The sequence below is a fragment of the Condylura cristata genome, unplaced genomic scaffold (assembly GCF_000260355.1).
Source record: "Condylura cristata isolate star-nosed mole 26May11 unplaced genomic scaffold, ConCri1.0 scaffold00002, whole genome shotgun sequence".
In the NCBI taxonomy this organism is placed as follows: domain Eukaryota; kingdom Metazoa; phylum Chordata; class Mammalia; order Eulipotyphla; family Talpidae; genus Condylura; species Condylura cristata.
In genome coordinates, this window is record NW_004567103.1 from 27,380,643 (window position 1) to 27,396,863 (window position 16,221).

Here is a 16,221-nt window from a genome sequence, read left to right on the forward strand (position 1 = left end):
TGAAATATATATATATATATATATACACATATATATATATATATATTAATAAAATCAGTGAACTGGTGAGCAATACCAGTTCAATTAGATTTCCTAAAAGGGAGAGTAGTGAGATATGGAGACAGAAAAGAAGAAATGATAGAATATTTTCAAATCTGATAAAAATCATAAACCCATAACCCAACTCAGTAAGTATAAGAAACATAAAGAAAGTGTCATGGAACTGGTAAAGAGAATTTATGGTCAAAAGAAAATATTAAATGTACCAGAGGGGAGAAAATAATTTTTATATATTAAAAAAATAAATCTGGAAGACAGATCACAATTCAGAAACACTGTAAATGAGAATGTAACTTATAAATCCTTTTCTGAATTCTTTACTTTATTGCAGTATGTATGAAATTTAGCTAGCAGTCACCAGATCATCCTTTCAAAATTCCTATGAAATATCCTCACCCCTCCCAAAAAAAAGAAAGAAATATCCTCACCCTCTTTGTAGGTTCATTTGATATACTTTATATATACCACAAGTACTAATTTTCTTAAATGTTTACCATAAAAACATGGACTATACATTTCAAACCTTGTATGAAGATTCTCCATCATCCTAACATCCAGAACAAAAGCCAATTTCAGGAATTTTAAGCCTGTTTTAAGAATTTCATGGCAGTATTTCGCCTCCTGTTATTAGTTTCTATATTAACTACCTTTTCTGCATAGAATATGCCACAACAATCTAACAATATTTAGTAATGGCACTTTATTCTTGACCATGCATCTACAGATGGCAGGGAAGCTGTGTTTCAAGAAGTAGGTGTATGGCGTGACTTGGATGTCTCATTTTGAGACATCACTTGTCTCATTTTGAGAACAGGAGAAGCAATGGCTATCAAGGGAGTGTTATCTCATGACTGTATCAGAAGTATAAGAAAGCAAACTCAACATCATAAGCACAAATCAACTTTGTGCTGTAATCCCTAACACATCAGTGACCAAAGTAAGTCACGTAGCAAATTTCAAAGTGATACATGATATTATTTCAGTAGAGTGAATATTTAGCATCAATAGTTCAATTAATTCCAAAGAGGATAGGGTAGAGGAAGAAAAGGAAGAAGATAGAAAGGAGTTAGTTGGAAAAAGGCACTGAGGATAGAAGTGGAAGGATAAGAAGACAGTGATTGGAAGAAAAGAATGATATTTTATGCCAGATTATAGATAAACAAGTTTTTCATTAATTAATATTTTCTTTTCTGCCAACTTTTACTCTTGTTCTCTAGTCTATCAATTGTAACTGATCCTGGCATCTCTTTTGATATCTTATAGATTAAGTCTCTTTTCTCTGTTGAAAATCCTCTTCTACATGTTCTGTATTGTTTGTTTCTCACACAATTTAAAACATGAAGAGATATCCAATCTTTTCTTATCCTGTATATGTTGAAAGTTTATTCACCCTGGGTATCCTACTTCTCCATATTATTCAACCAGCATAGATTAGTAGACAGCTGCACATGAACATACTCTTATGAGTCCAGAAGTGATAGCAACATGGGACATTCCTAGAAGATAGGTAGGTAATAGCCAGATTATCAAGCACTTTGGGGAATATCCAATAGGAATCCATATTTTGTTCTCTATGTAGGCAACACCATAGAAAGGATGAAACAGTTGAATAATAGAATCATGTGTGTGTGTGTGTGTGTGTGTGTGTGTTAGAAAAATAGCCCTAACAATTTCCAATCAACTATGGTAATCTAAAACAAGATATTTTTTCTTAGTTCCTTTCCCAAACCTTTCTAAAAGGAATATATCCTTTTTATAAGAATAAATGATCTGTTATCATCTCACAAGATTGAAAAAAATGGAAGAGAATTCCAGAAAGATGGCAGAAGAGTGAAGATATTAAGTTCATCTCCTTCTTATACTGGAAACAAAATAATACACAGATTAAAAATAGTTCCTGAAAAGTGAGTAGAAGACTATCAATTGTGTAAGAAAAAAGTAATATGGCAGATATGGTAAAAAAAAAATAGCAATATAATTTTGCTAGGAATATACCCTGTCAGCATAACTTAGGACACAGATGGACACCAAAGGAAAGGAAGACAACGAGGAAAAAATGGATCCACGCTTAAAACCTGGAAAGACCATGGTAAGCAGAAAATTACCTCTGGAAATAGGACAGGCGCCTATGTTTGTGGTGGTGGGGGTCAGGGGGAACAGGAGAATTCTTTGAAACATGGATAAAGGAGAATTTAAAACTCAGCTTCCTACTCACTATACCATTCAGCCTGGAAGAGTCCTTCTACCCAGGCAGAAGGGTTATCTCCCAGGAAAAGTGTAAATAAAACAGCTTCTGTGTTGGTAAGCAGAAGTATACTTACAAAAATGAGATTAATCTCAATTCAGTTTTCCAAACTCTGGCTTAATTCTCTAATCATGAGGTTAGAGAACCCAAGACTATTTAGAGAACACTATTTCCTCACTCAGTCAATAAAATAACAGTATTTGCCCAGTCAAATTTGGCACAAGAAGTAAGCAAGATGATCATTTTAATATGCCATTTGGATGTTAGAAAAGGGGGTCCTCCCTGGTGGCGCAGCGGTTAAAGCACAGCACTAGGAAGCTAAAGCCACTTCAGCATGAGTTTGGCCTCAGAGGTAATCCATATGGTGTGGCAGACCTTTCTTGACCAGCCTGCTGCTCCCCTTAGCAGTGTATTTCATCAGTCAACCTGTTCTGCTCCCTACTCTGTCTCTGGTGAATCCTCTTACTGCCCCTACACCTCTGGCCTGTATACCAGTTCTGTATGCACAAATAAATAAATCTTTAAAAAATAAAGAAAAAAAGGTCAGCTGAATTTCTAATATGGCATATCTATCATTATAACTCATAGATTGAAAAAAAAATTGAGCAAGAAGGCATCCCTGGAATCTTCCCATCACATAACACAGATGAACACCCACTCTACATATGTTATAAAAAAAAAAAAGCCATGGGCAGAGCCCTAATGAGTCAAACTTTTTCAATTTAATCTTTAAATGATCCTGAAATTGATAGCCTAAAATTTAGACCCTAAATCATGTAAAGATGTAGAAATATCCAGATAAAAAGACCACCATGTTTGAAAGACTTAATGACCTCTGTTCTGAAGAAAAATGGGAGGAAATGTTTAGTCTGGATATTTAAATGGTTTTATAATAATGTTATTGAAATGATAGACTTTTAAATCATGATATTAACCTAAAATGTCATAGAGATAATCTACATAGAATGAAGAATAGAATGTTTTTCAGTTACTGATAGAACATCCCAAGGATTCATCATTGTTTACAGAAGCAGCAGCACAGCTAAAATTGGATAATATGCACTGCAAATTCCTTCCCTGTATTCAGATCTAACTCCATGATCATTCTTATAACATATACTTTCCCATCTTCATTCCTGTCTTCTCTTCTGAGAAAGCTCTTTATGGTTCCCCTTCTGTACCTGGCCAACTCCTACTCTAGTAGCCCCCAAATCTGTGGAGTATTTCCTGGCTCTCTCCTGGCAGAATTACTAGGGTCCTTCTTTTGTATCAAAGCACTTCATACATTTCTCCTTGGTGGCACTTAGCACAGTATGTTATAATGACCTGCTGATACACGTGTCTCCCCATACCATGAAATCAAACCATCTGCGTCACATTCAGTTTTATAGTCACAGAGTCCAGAAAATTTTCTAGAAAATTGAGTACTCCAGTAAGAGTAATTATTTTTCCTGTCACTCTTGCTAAGTTTTATTTCCCCATAACTAAATGAGAGTCACTAGGTCAAGGCAGTCAGCTAGGAGTGTTGGATCAGAATTTGACCTATGTTAGAGCTGAAATCTTAAAAAGGAGACATGGGTCTGTATATACAATTAATGACTCAATGTCACCCATCCATTTATTCATGAATTATGATATCATAATAATTGTAAGATCCTAAAAAAGGAGGTAACATATCATTATGGACTATTATTATATAAGCATGCATAATTAGGGCTTACTATTAAGAAAAATATATGGAAATGTGTGTGTGTGTGTATGAAGAGATTTTTACTACATATATAATAATGTATGATATAAATATATAAGAAAAAAATCCTACATTTCAAAATGAATTTGCAGTAGACATCATTTAACATATACCAAAAACTTGGAGGCCAAGCAGATCAAGAGAGACATGTTATCTGGCATTTTGGTACATGCGATTTAGTGGAGGATATTGTATGTACCTTAGACACATAAATGGAAAAAAAAGTAATTATGTTTAAATTATAATAATTTCCATGAATTAAATAAATAGGATAATATGCTAAAGATTAACAAGGTTGGATTCCTGTCACCTTGAGTGATCAAGAGGGACCTGGACAATGAAGGGTTGGTGTTCAGGGAACAATGGTCAGTTTTGAAAGAGCAGGAAAAGACCAGAAAGTCAAAATATAATCATAGGCATAAATACAGGCTCTGAGACGTAGCCAAGGAATTTAAAAATAAAAAGGTCTATGTGAATAAAACCCACTAACCAAGGGGAACGGCCCAAGATGAAACTCTGGGTTTAGGCAGAAGTCAGATAGCACAGTCTTAGGCCATAGGAGCCTGGATTATATTGCATAAGAGTCGGCACATACTGAAGGGTTTAAATAGTTAAAACCACATAATCTGTCATTTTAAAACAATCACTCTGATAGACACAGGGTAAAGCTGCAAAAGGGAAAGTTGGCTGCTCTTGTCATGCAGGTGTTCAGAATGAGATGCTCCCATTTGGACTAGGAGAGGAGGGTGGGAGTGTTAAAAGCAGGTGAGAGCTTGCTGATGGCATGGAGAGCAAAGTGGTTGGGAAATAAAGATCAAGTATGACTCCCTGAGCTTGTGAGGATGAATATGTTAGGGAGGGTGACTGCATTAATATGAAGGGTTCAGTTTGGCATATATTTAGTTTACAATGTCTATGAAGTATCCAACTAGATGTCAGAAAAATAAAAAATTTAGGAATGATGACTCTTAAGTTAAAGAGAATCTAGAGTGGTGGTAAAATCTTTTAAGAACTATAGGCTTGTGAATGGTATTTAAAGTCATGGAAGAGAAGAGCTCCCAATGTAGAGAGCAGAAACCTAGCAGAGGTCTGAATTTACCAGTCTCTTGGCAGAGGAAGAAGCAGGGTGATGAGAGAAAATTGCAGTGTCAGTGTAAATGAAAAAGATGAGTGTTTCAGAAGGCGGTAGCATCAACTATTGAGTAGTTTTAAAAGTATGAGTAGTTGAAAAGAAAAATTATTTGTTTTTGATGCATTTGACAACATAAAAGTTACTATCATCTTGACAGGATAAGTTTCAGCTGACTAATTCTCACAAAAGACATTCAATTGAAAAAGTAATGGGATGAGGGAGGGAGACAGCTGGTATAGAATTTTGAAGAAGTTTATCTATGTTCAGGAAATGGGATAGATAGTAGTTGAATAGAGTATAAGGGCCAAAGAAAGTTTTTGTTGGTTTAATTAGTGAAGTTGGAAAGGGGCTTTCGGAAAGTAAAAATCAGAACAAACCTGAAGACTGTTAGAAATTCGGGTTAGGGTTAAAAAAAAAAAAAACTAGAAGGAAAGATTTACCATAGTGGGGGACATGATGTGGGGGGTGGGAAATGAAGGATAGTTGAAGCAAGTATTTCAAGAGGTGAGTTCTACAGGACTGTGTCCTATGGGATAAGCAGAACAATAATTAACCTTTGATATGGGTCTCTTCTTCTATTTTAACATAAAAAAGAAGAGAAATAGATGCAGATGTATGAAGACAAAAACTTACTCTTAGAAAGAACAGAGCAGAACAGTTAGAGGTAGAGATAAAAAATTTGAAAGACTGTATAAAATCCACTTGGGGCTGTGGGAAGAAATGGGAGCAGGAGAAAATGTTCTCAGTGTTGATTTACTTCTCATCATGAATTGAAAGTAAAATTTAATCATCAAGTTGCATGATTTTTTTATTCCCATAATCATTTTCTAGTCCAATATAGGCGGAGAGAAATCAAATGAGAGGATATATATATAATACTGGAAATCTTCCAGATCGGTGGAGTAGAGAAAGAGATGGACAACAGTCTGATGATATATCAAAAGAGTGATCAACTGATAGATAATGGAAATCAAATATGAAGATATATCTAGGAAACAGAGCTTTATTGACAAGAACAATGTTTTGAAATTCTCAAGATCATGTATGAAGAATTGCTGGAATGTAACTGAGCAAGTTAAAACAAGAGTGAATATAAAAGCAAAATACTTAAAAGCAATAATTAGGAGGTACTGAAGATTTGATAAGACACATGATATAAAGGTAGAGATGATGGTCAAGGAGGAACAGCCTTAAGAAATGAATTATGAAAAAAAAATAGAAAACAAAAAAACAAACAAACAAAAAAGAAGCCAGGAATTAGCTTCCCCTTTACCAAGAAGTGGTGAGACAGAAATAGTAGTAAAATGGTGGTTTCATGTATTCCATAAATATTTAAAGGATTCAACAGGATGGTCAAATGTTGGAGTTATGACTTAAGTATTTTATTAAACAAGGCAGTATTTGTGAGAGAAGATGGTGGTAATGAGGCATAAAGCTAGGACATAGAGTTTGGAGTAGAAATGGTTGGGCAGACAGTGAACTAAAGGTGAACAAAGGTTATCCAAAGGGAAGAGGACAACCACTTCACCCAATAGGACATGCCCTAGAGGACCTCAGAGAAAAAGGTAATTTCTGTAGACATCAGTTTCCCATTCAGCTATTGATAGAATTCTCTTCAGAGTAACGAGTAAGGAATCTGAGAAGTACTGGACCTAGAAAGGGTTTTCAGCAGACAGACCAGAGTTTGATTGGAGGGTGTAGATGAAGTCAGACATGGGAATGAACAGCAGTGTTGAGACCTAGAGGCTTGAGACCTAGCATTGGGACTGCAAAGCAATGACTGCATTTAATGGGAATATCAGGCATGATGATGTTTCTCTTAATCTCTTAGAGGAGAAAGGTATCCTTGATTTTATTCATTAACAAGAACCAAGATAAATTCTAGAGCATGCTTGATCATATGCCTGTTGCCAGAGCAGCTGCTCCATTTGGCTACTGGCAGAATAATGGCAGTGACAAGTGGTATGATTGAATATAAGGCAACACATTGTATTTGTTTCTCAAAATACACTGTCTTTCCCATTTTAATGACTTAGCTCAATCTAAGGTTTTCGTAAAAATAGAATCCTATCGATACTATCTATAGTGTATTCTATCTGAATTTGCTGCTGCTTGCCTTGTTTCCGTATACTCCTGACAAAAATCACAGATGTACTTGGTAATACTTCACACTAAGTGTGCCATAAAAACGATCTACTAAGGAGAAGTCCTAGTGGATGAACTATGTCTCTAATCCAGCTCCATTTCCAGGACCTGTGATGAAAGAGAAGGCAGAATTTGTTGACCTCATCCCGTCTGGTGAAGTTCACAACAGGAGTGCCTATCTCCTTCATTGGTCACACACTGATTTCCCACCCACATTCAGACCCAGATTGGAAGAACAGAAACAAAGTATGTCCCTTGTACAGACACAGCCAGAACAACACTTTTCTCAGGTTAACTCCTCCCACTCTCATCCCAAAGAAACGAAAGGGAAGCAGAGGATCCTTAAGGGATCCTTAAGGAGAGAAGGCAAGAAGGGTTTAAAACATACAAATGACTACTATGTTGAGAAGCCAGGACATTTTTTAAGTAATTATTTTTATTAGACAAAAGTATGAGGTAATTTCTCTTGGACAATACTAAAATCAGGGTCAGAATTAGACTCACTATAAAATTCAGAATTTAATGCTTAGAAGCAAAATTTGCCATTTTAATTTTCCTGACTACATATACCCTTTAAAAGACTATGAAGTTATTTTTAATAGTTGTCTGCTCCAATTATATAATAACTTTATCAAATGAATAAATGAATTTTGTTCTTTAGAGAGCAAAATAGGAAACTTCAAGAATTAAAGTATTTAAGAACTGCTTTTTAAAGATTATATGCATACTTATATACACTTAGTTTTTTAAAGATTTATTTATGCATACAGAACTAGGGTACAGGCCAAGGTGTAGAGGTGGTGAGAGGATTCAACAGAGACAGTGGGGAGCAGAACAGGCAGACTGAGGAGTACACTGCTGAGGGGAGCAGTGGGAGGGTCAGGAGACATCTGCCACACCTTGTGGATCACCTCTGGGGCGGGGATCAAACTCATGCTGAAGTGGCTTTAGCTTTTTAGTGCTGTGCTTTAACCCGCTGAGCCACCAGGGAGGGCCCACTTAGATTTTTTTTAAAGAGGGAATATATATATGTTCTGTCATTTTTATCTCTGTCTCCTCCCTCTTTCATTTTCCCTTTCTCTTCATCCTTCCCTCTCCTTCTCTTCCTCCCTTCCTCCCTTCTCGTTTGCTGCCCCCAGCACCACCACCCTCTGTTTTCAGCTAAAATGTCTGAATCTACACAACTAACACATGTCATAAAACAACAAATAAAAACAAGAGTTGGAGGAATTTGGGGCAGGCGATTGGTTGGCATCTATCATATGCCATAGACAGGGACAAAATATTCAGTTTCTAGGACTCACTGAAGCAGGAGAGGCTGAATGTGATGGTAGGGCATAGTAAATCTTAGCAAGAGACAGAGAGCAATGAGCAAACACTCACATGGTTTTGCTCCCTAACTCCTGGCCTGTGAAAGAGCTATGGGAACCATTCTCATGCATGACACAGGCACAGTTCATCTCCCTTAACTGACTGATTCCTTATCTTCTTCTATCTCACGAGTTGGGTACCAAACACCCCAAAGCCATGTTCACCAGCAGCCACCAGCGGTGTCCCCACCTGTGACCTACAGCATCTCGACTGACTCCCCAGCCTCTTGTAACTCAGGGGTCAGTTTCTCAGGACAAAACTCCCAGAAGCAGCCCATGGAAGGAAGTGATGAATGCAGTTGTTGTTTTTTCTGTAATTCCTGGCAGTGGGGAGGCACATTGCTCATTTCCTTCTTGAAGGCAGTAGTAATATCTCACTCACTACAAAGGTGAGTATATAAGGTAGTAGGTATTAGGCAAGTGATGGGACAAAAAGGGCAAAAGAAATCAACATGGGCAGAAGGGAACGGGAGTTATAAAGAGTGAGGGAAATAAAATCAAAGCAGATGAGATGAAGTTTTCCCAAACAGCAACACAGACGGTCCCCAGGGTGTAGATGGGCTCCCAGCTGCAGATTTGACACACTGGGTTTGATTGCCACCCTGGTGGCCTTGCCACCTCCGGTGTCCCACCTGGTGGTCTGGTGGTCTGAGGTGTGTCCAGCCTGCTTCTAGGATGGAGACAGGGCTAGATGACAGGGTGGCTCAAACAGGGCAGTGGAGGAGTGATTACATGGTGCACCTCCTCCAGCTTATTTTATTATTACTGGTGAAGGATAAATATAGAACAGGAAAAAAAATGACTGCAGACTTTAAAGGAAAGTCTAACAATCTCTTTGTGGTATGTTTAGTCTCCTGCGTTTAGCCCAACTTTATTTTAAGTCTAAGTGCAATTCAACATAAAAAAAAAAAAAAGAAAAGAAACCGGAGGTAACACTGAGATAACATTTTTAAATTAAATTCATAATCAAGCTATTTAAGTTATTCTGCTGCCAACTTCCACTTAAACATTTTCTCTAAAATGTCCAGCTATTCATTAAAGCCATTTGAATCCACATTTTTAATTTAAATATTGGTGTTTCATACAACCTCAGTAAAAATTATGTTTTTATTATTATATCTCAATGTTGATCTCTCTATATGGGACTGAGAAATAAATATGGTATTGTCTTTCTGACCATCACAGTCAACATCATAACTGGCACCAATACTGTGACTAAATAAATCAAGCAACAGCCTGCACTTAGTCTTAAAGGTGGTTGTAATCTAATTGGCCATGCTGAAACCCAGTGCAATAACAAGGAACAAATGTGTTCAGAACTAGCATTTCACAGGCATCTGTACACTGAAGCTGAGCAGGTCTCATTTTCTTCACTTTTATTCAGTTATGACAGGGATTGATTGTCTGCTATGTTCCAGTATCCTGGCAGATAAGGCTTTACCATGGTAGGGAACACTCAGTGCCCTCTCAGGGGCTTATGATCTAGCGGTGGCTTCAGCATGAGCTGCAGTAGAACATGGCCAGATCATGCTAAAAGCTACTGACGTAGGCTAAGAATAGAAATTTGAAAAGGAGGCATCATAAGACCAGAATCTGACTCACACAGGAGGTGGGGGTAGGAAGAACTGACACAGCCATAAACTGAGCAATAGAAATTAAAAATCATTAGGTGCCAACTGCGATCACAAGTATCAGACTGCTGCAGGAAGATCAGGAGACACAGACCACAGGTGGGATATGGAGATTGAGGATCATCAGAGGATCTCTGGTCCTTTTCAGATATGTATTTTTACTCAAAATTAACAAAATGAGTCACTCCTCAGAAATGAGACCTCCCCATCAAAAGATGATAAAACCTAAGGCTGCTCCCTCCAAAGGGCAGCTCTTTCTGCCCACTTGTGTATATGCAAGTAACCTTTATTTTTCTCCCCCTTTGGATATAACTTATGCCTCTGTTTCATAGAGAAAGTCACCATGTGCCCAGAAAGGAGAGGTTTCCCAGAGTTAACTCAAGGACCTCATTCTTGGAACCCAGCATCTCCAAAACAACCAACTTCAGAAGCATGGGAAACACAGGCTGCACTGGGAATACATAGGCAGGCTTCCTAATCTGGGTTGAAGCTCAGGAAGGAGATAGTCTCTCAGCGGATGCTATAGGAAAATAGAATTTCTCCTGTAGCAAAGTGGGAGTTGGGAGAAAATGATTTTGGCCAAAGGGGACACAATTTGCACAGGGAGGGGAGTTGCTTGGGGGCAGTTTGAGGGAAGTCAAAAACTTTAGAAGAAGCCAGTGATCAAGAAGAGCTGAGTAAGCTACAATGAGAATTCACTGCCTCTGGCAGTACAGTCCTTCAAAGTCTTTTCTTTATGATCACTTTATAATGAAGACATTTGATGACAAATATTTGAATAAATTTGTTACTGATTTCAGAAGTTTCACAATAATTTTTAAACTATATTTTTCACAAAGTTTATAACAGATTTAAAATAAAAACCAAACCACATTTTCAAAATGATTGTCATTTTGACATTTATAGTTATTTATTATTGATAAAATGAACAAAACCTGAATTTGTAAATTCAGTTCTGAAATTCCAGCTGACTAAATTTATTTTATAAAATATTGTCCAAGTACCACTCTCTCAATCTTCAACATGCAAATTATAAAATATTTGGCACCAGATTTTTAATAAAAATCTAAAATATTTATAACAGTTGCTAATGATTAATGAAGATCTCTTCTGAAACCCATATGTTAATTATTCATATCATTCTCTTTTTCTAGTCTGTACCAGACTCTGTTCTACTTTCCTTTTTTATAAAATTAATACATTAATTTCAAAATATTAAATGTATGAAAATAATTAATTCTGGATAGCTGTTTCTCTACTGCCACCTGTTATATATTGACAACCATATGAATTTAAAAACTTAAGAAAAATGTGTACATCTGAATACTTCTGGAATTAAATCTAATTAGATGTTGTTTATGTTTATGTTACAATTATAAAATTGGGACTATGGGGAAATGAAAATGAAAATTTCATAGGAATAAAATTTTTATTATTTAAAAGTGAAATGCCAGTGAAACAGCTATGTAGAAATGTACATGGAACCAGATGAGGAAGCTAATTAAGAAAATAGCTTATAAGTTAGTATGAATGATAGTACATTAAGCAGAATCTTACAACATTGACATAGAATCATTTTAAATTTTAGACACACCCAAAAGAAAAATGATAAATCTATGTTACCAAATAAAGCATATCTACTTACCAACCATTTTCAAAACTAACTTTCAATGTCAAAAAAATGGAAGTAAGATATTTTGTGGATTCAAAACAATAAATATAACACTTCTGACAATAAATATAACACCAGTACCAAGGAAAACATCAATAGCAATGCTTAAGAAAAATGCCTCATTTAATGATCTGAATCAGTCTGGCTTACTTCATCATTTTACAATTTCTTATTCTTAGAGAAAAGAAAGAGGGAAATAAGAACTAACATATGTTACTTCTTATGTTTCTTATGTTACCTCATTTAATCACTTAATACTCATCACAGTCAGCCAAACAGTAGAGGCAATCCCCACAGATGTGAAGATGACTCCTTGTCCATAGTCACATCGCAGATAAAAAGTGTAAATTGAGGTTTACTATTTATTGCATGCTTAGTTCTCCTTCAAAAGGTATTGCCTGGGTTCAAAAACTAAGAAATTACAAATTTTATTTTGAGTCCTTTTTCTGTTGCCAGAGTCAATAACATTGGGGTGATAACTGATTACTCAGCTAAGAAATTTTACTGCCAAGATATTAAACCATGCCTTAGAAGGATTTGTTATGCCCACAGTGATTTTCTATGTTCCAAAGGGGATTGATACAAATGGTTTATATCATCCTTTTACTAATGAGGCTTAGATTTGGATTCATCATTAAAAATTTTTTAAGTAAGTGAACCTCAACATAAGATAGAGTTTTCTTTCTCTCTTATGTAAGGAAGCCCCAATATTAGCAGCCTAAAATAGGTAAGTCAGTTCCATATGGAACTAGACTCTTATCTTTCTGTTCCATCATTTCAGCATATGCATTATTGTAGCAAGATCACCTCAAAGCCCAATATAGTTGCTGCAGTCCCAGCCATCACACTGGTGTTACAAGAAAAAAAAAGAGAGAACACCAGATGGGTCAAAGACTAGAGTCTCTCAACTGAAGTCTCATAAACTACCTCCATTTATATATTATTGGAAAGAACTCTGTCATGTGTAATATACCTGAATTTCAGATGGCTTTGTATCTAGCTAAAAGTCAGGGTCTGCTGCCCAAAAGCAAAGAAATTGATATTAAGCACGTATCTGTAGTCTCTACTATAGACTTTATGTACAAAGACATTGCAGTGGAAATTAATACACATTTGCAATGGTAAAAAATGAAGAAATTAAATATTTTGCCTATAGAATAGGATTAAACTTTAGCTAATTTCAACATCTCTCATTTTGATATTTTATAATTAGACCTATACTGTATATGCATTAAACTTTAACTTCCTTTGCATGCAAACCTCTCAGGAAAATGTGCAAACCCTCCTCTTTGCACTTTTTTGCACCCAGCAGGAATCATATCTTTTCATTTTGTTCATCATCCTAATGCCTACACCTGTGCTTATCATGGTCCCTTGCAGGGAACACTTTGTTTCATGAATGACTGCACCTACCATGGGCAAAATTCTAAGCAGATTCAGGAGGAATAAAAGCTAATACAACTCAGAAACACTCTTTGCCTCAAGGAAATAACAAATCTCAATCAGACATACAAAATACAGTAATTCTACTTTATTAGGATGTTGTTTGGATCAATTGTTTTAATAAGTTCTTAATTATGTTCTTGGAACAAAGCATTAGATGTTGTATGAGACAACGAGGTGAATCAGAGAAATTCAGCCTCTAAGTTTCAGTGAAGAAAAGATGGCATGCACAAAAGTAAATGTAATCTAGATAGAGAATAAAAAATAGTAAAAGAATATACAAAAGTTTGTTATCAAGAATACAGATAATGCACATAGAAACCAGGAAAGAATGACATATAATTAATGGCTGATTTTTTAAAAAATGGAATTCATGCTGATTTGGCCTTTTTTGTTATGATTCATAAGCTTATATATGGAAAGTCTGAATAAGAGGAAGCAACCAACTTAGCCTTGCATTTCTATTAACTTGACCAGTTTGATGACTAATCTCTAAATTGGATGCTTTATAGGTACACATTTAGGTTATAGCATACCACATTAAAAACAGTTATTAAGTTTATTAAGATGAAACTTATTTTCAGGATCTGCTGCAAAAACTATTTTCCATGCTTAACACACCCTTAAAAAGAGAACCTGTGAGAGGAATTATAGTGTGATGGTCAAAGAAAGTGGAAAGTCACCTGTGAACCTGCCCTGTAATGCTGAAGATTTTGAAACAAATGCTATGCGGGAATTTCATAAGCAGGCAAAAAAAATAAAATGAGGTCTGAAAGGTTTGGACAATATTTTAAAGAACAGCAAAAAGACTAAGCTTTTGAAACTATTCTTTATGAATTTAAACAAAAGGAAAATGACTCATTTTTGCATTAAAAATAGCTGAATGAGAACATTGAATAACAATCTTCAAATCTGTGAAGATAAGACAAATGCTTAATATGAGTCATTCAGAGACAAGAACAGGGTATAAATTGTTCCCCACCAACTACTATTCACCCTTCAACCTAGCCCTCAGCCCTACTTAACAGAGGCAGCACTTCACAATTTCCCATCATGTCCTCATCATTACAAATTCAAGTCGTTTCTCAGTATCCGCATGACCTGGATTCTCTTCACTGCCCTCCTGGCTTACATTCCCTAATTAGGTGTGTTGCAGGTGGGTTCCTATCACATTTCCTTAGGAAGGTACCCGGGCCCCCTCCTCACATCATCTATATTTCTTCTCAGTTGTGACCCTGTTTGCTCTTTTTCACTTGTTCTTAGAGTTTTAATTTCACCCTTTTCTTCTTGCTATAAATCTTTCATATGGATTTCTGATTCCATAGACTAGAAACTGATTTCATTATGAGCTTCCCTCACCCACCCTCCTGTGTTCCCCATGAAGCTCTCCCCCTCCTTCTGTAGAAACCTCAGAAAGAGGTGTTGACGCTGAGACTAAACACATTCTCAGCCTACCTCTGCCACAGCTCCAGCCTTCAGCATCACACTGTCCAGTTTGGAGCGTGTTTCCTATTCTGTCATAATAGACTTTTATTTTCTTGTCTCCACTTTTCATATGTTCAGTTCACCCTCCATCCCCCTACCATATATGCACCTAAAAATGAAGACTTGTTAGTTTACTTCCCAACTGGCACAATGGTGTCAGGCACCTACAGATCTAAGCTTTCTTATGTGAGATTTTTCATTTCGTAGCCCTGAACACCTACATTTTTGCATTTTCAAATAGATTTGATTTGTCCTCATTCAATGTTCTTATTCTAACATAGCAAATACAACCTTAACTTCCACATGACTAACATTTTTTACATTGTCTACCTTTACTCAAACCATTCTTTCAGCCTAAAATGCCAATTCCTTATCTCTACCTCTTAGAAGTGTATTTAAAGTGAAACTTTTCATAAGCATTAAATCCCAAGTGCTCTACAGCTCACTTTGAAAAAAAAGAAAAGAACAATGTCTGAACAAAATTCACAATAAAATATCAAGAGTAAATATAAACTAAAATGTAGGTGTTGGGTTCCGAGGCTCACGCTTGCAGAATCCAAATAAGTGTTTGCAGAATAAAGAACCTTCCACAACATGACATTTGTTACAAATTCAATATAAGCAATCATTATGTCACATGTATATAAACTAGGGCAAACCTAACATAAAATGTAAAGGATTCATAAATGTAGTATTACAATAAAATAAACACCAAAATGACAAATCATTTTTAACATATTGATACTATATATCTTTAAAATTGTGATATGATCAAGGTAGGACATTGAATGTCGCTGGTGATTGTTCTGACATTATGCATTATTCTTTGAAGTTCTTTTCTACTGAGTTACTATATTGTTATAATTTTGGAAAATAATTATGAACATTTGAAGTTCTTTTCTACTGAGTTACTATATTGTTATAGTTTTGGAAAATAATTATGAACATTTAAGTAAAAGAGTTCCCTTTTTTCTGCCACCTTAAGATGATTACAAGAAAATATATTCACAGGCAGAGTACCCATTTATTTATTTGACATATGCTAAATAGCATTACTATTTGAAACAAGAGTTAGCATGTCTTCAATTGAGATGATGTGGACAAAATGACTGGATAAAAAGTAGAATCTATAAATGCCATACATATTGTATCATGGACTTTTTTTTATAGGTAAATGTTTATTATATCATAAATACATCATGCATATAACATATAGCATACATGTGACATAATGATTGCTTATATTGAATTTGTAACAAATGTCATGTTGTGGAAGGTTTCCCAACTG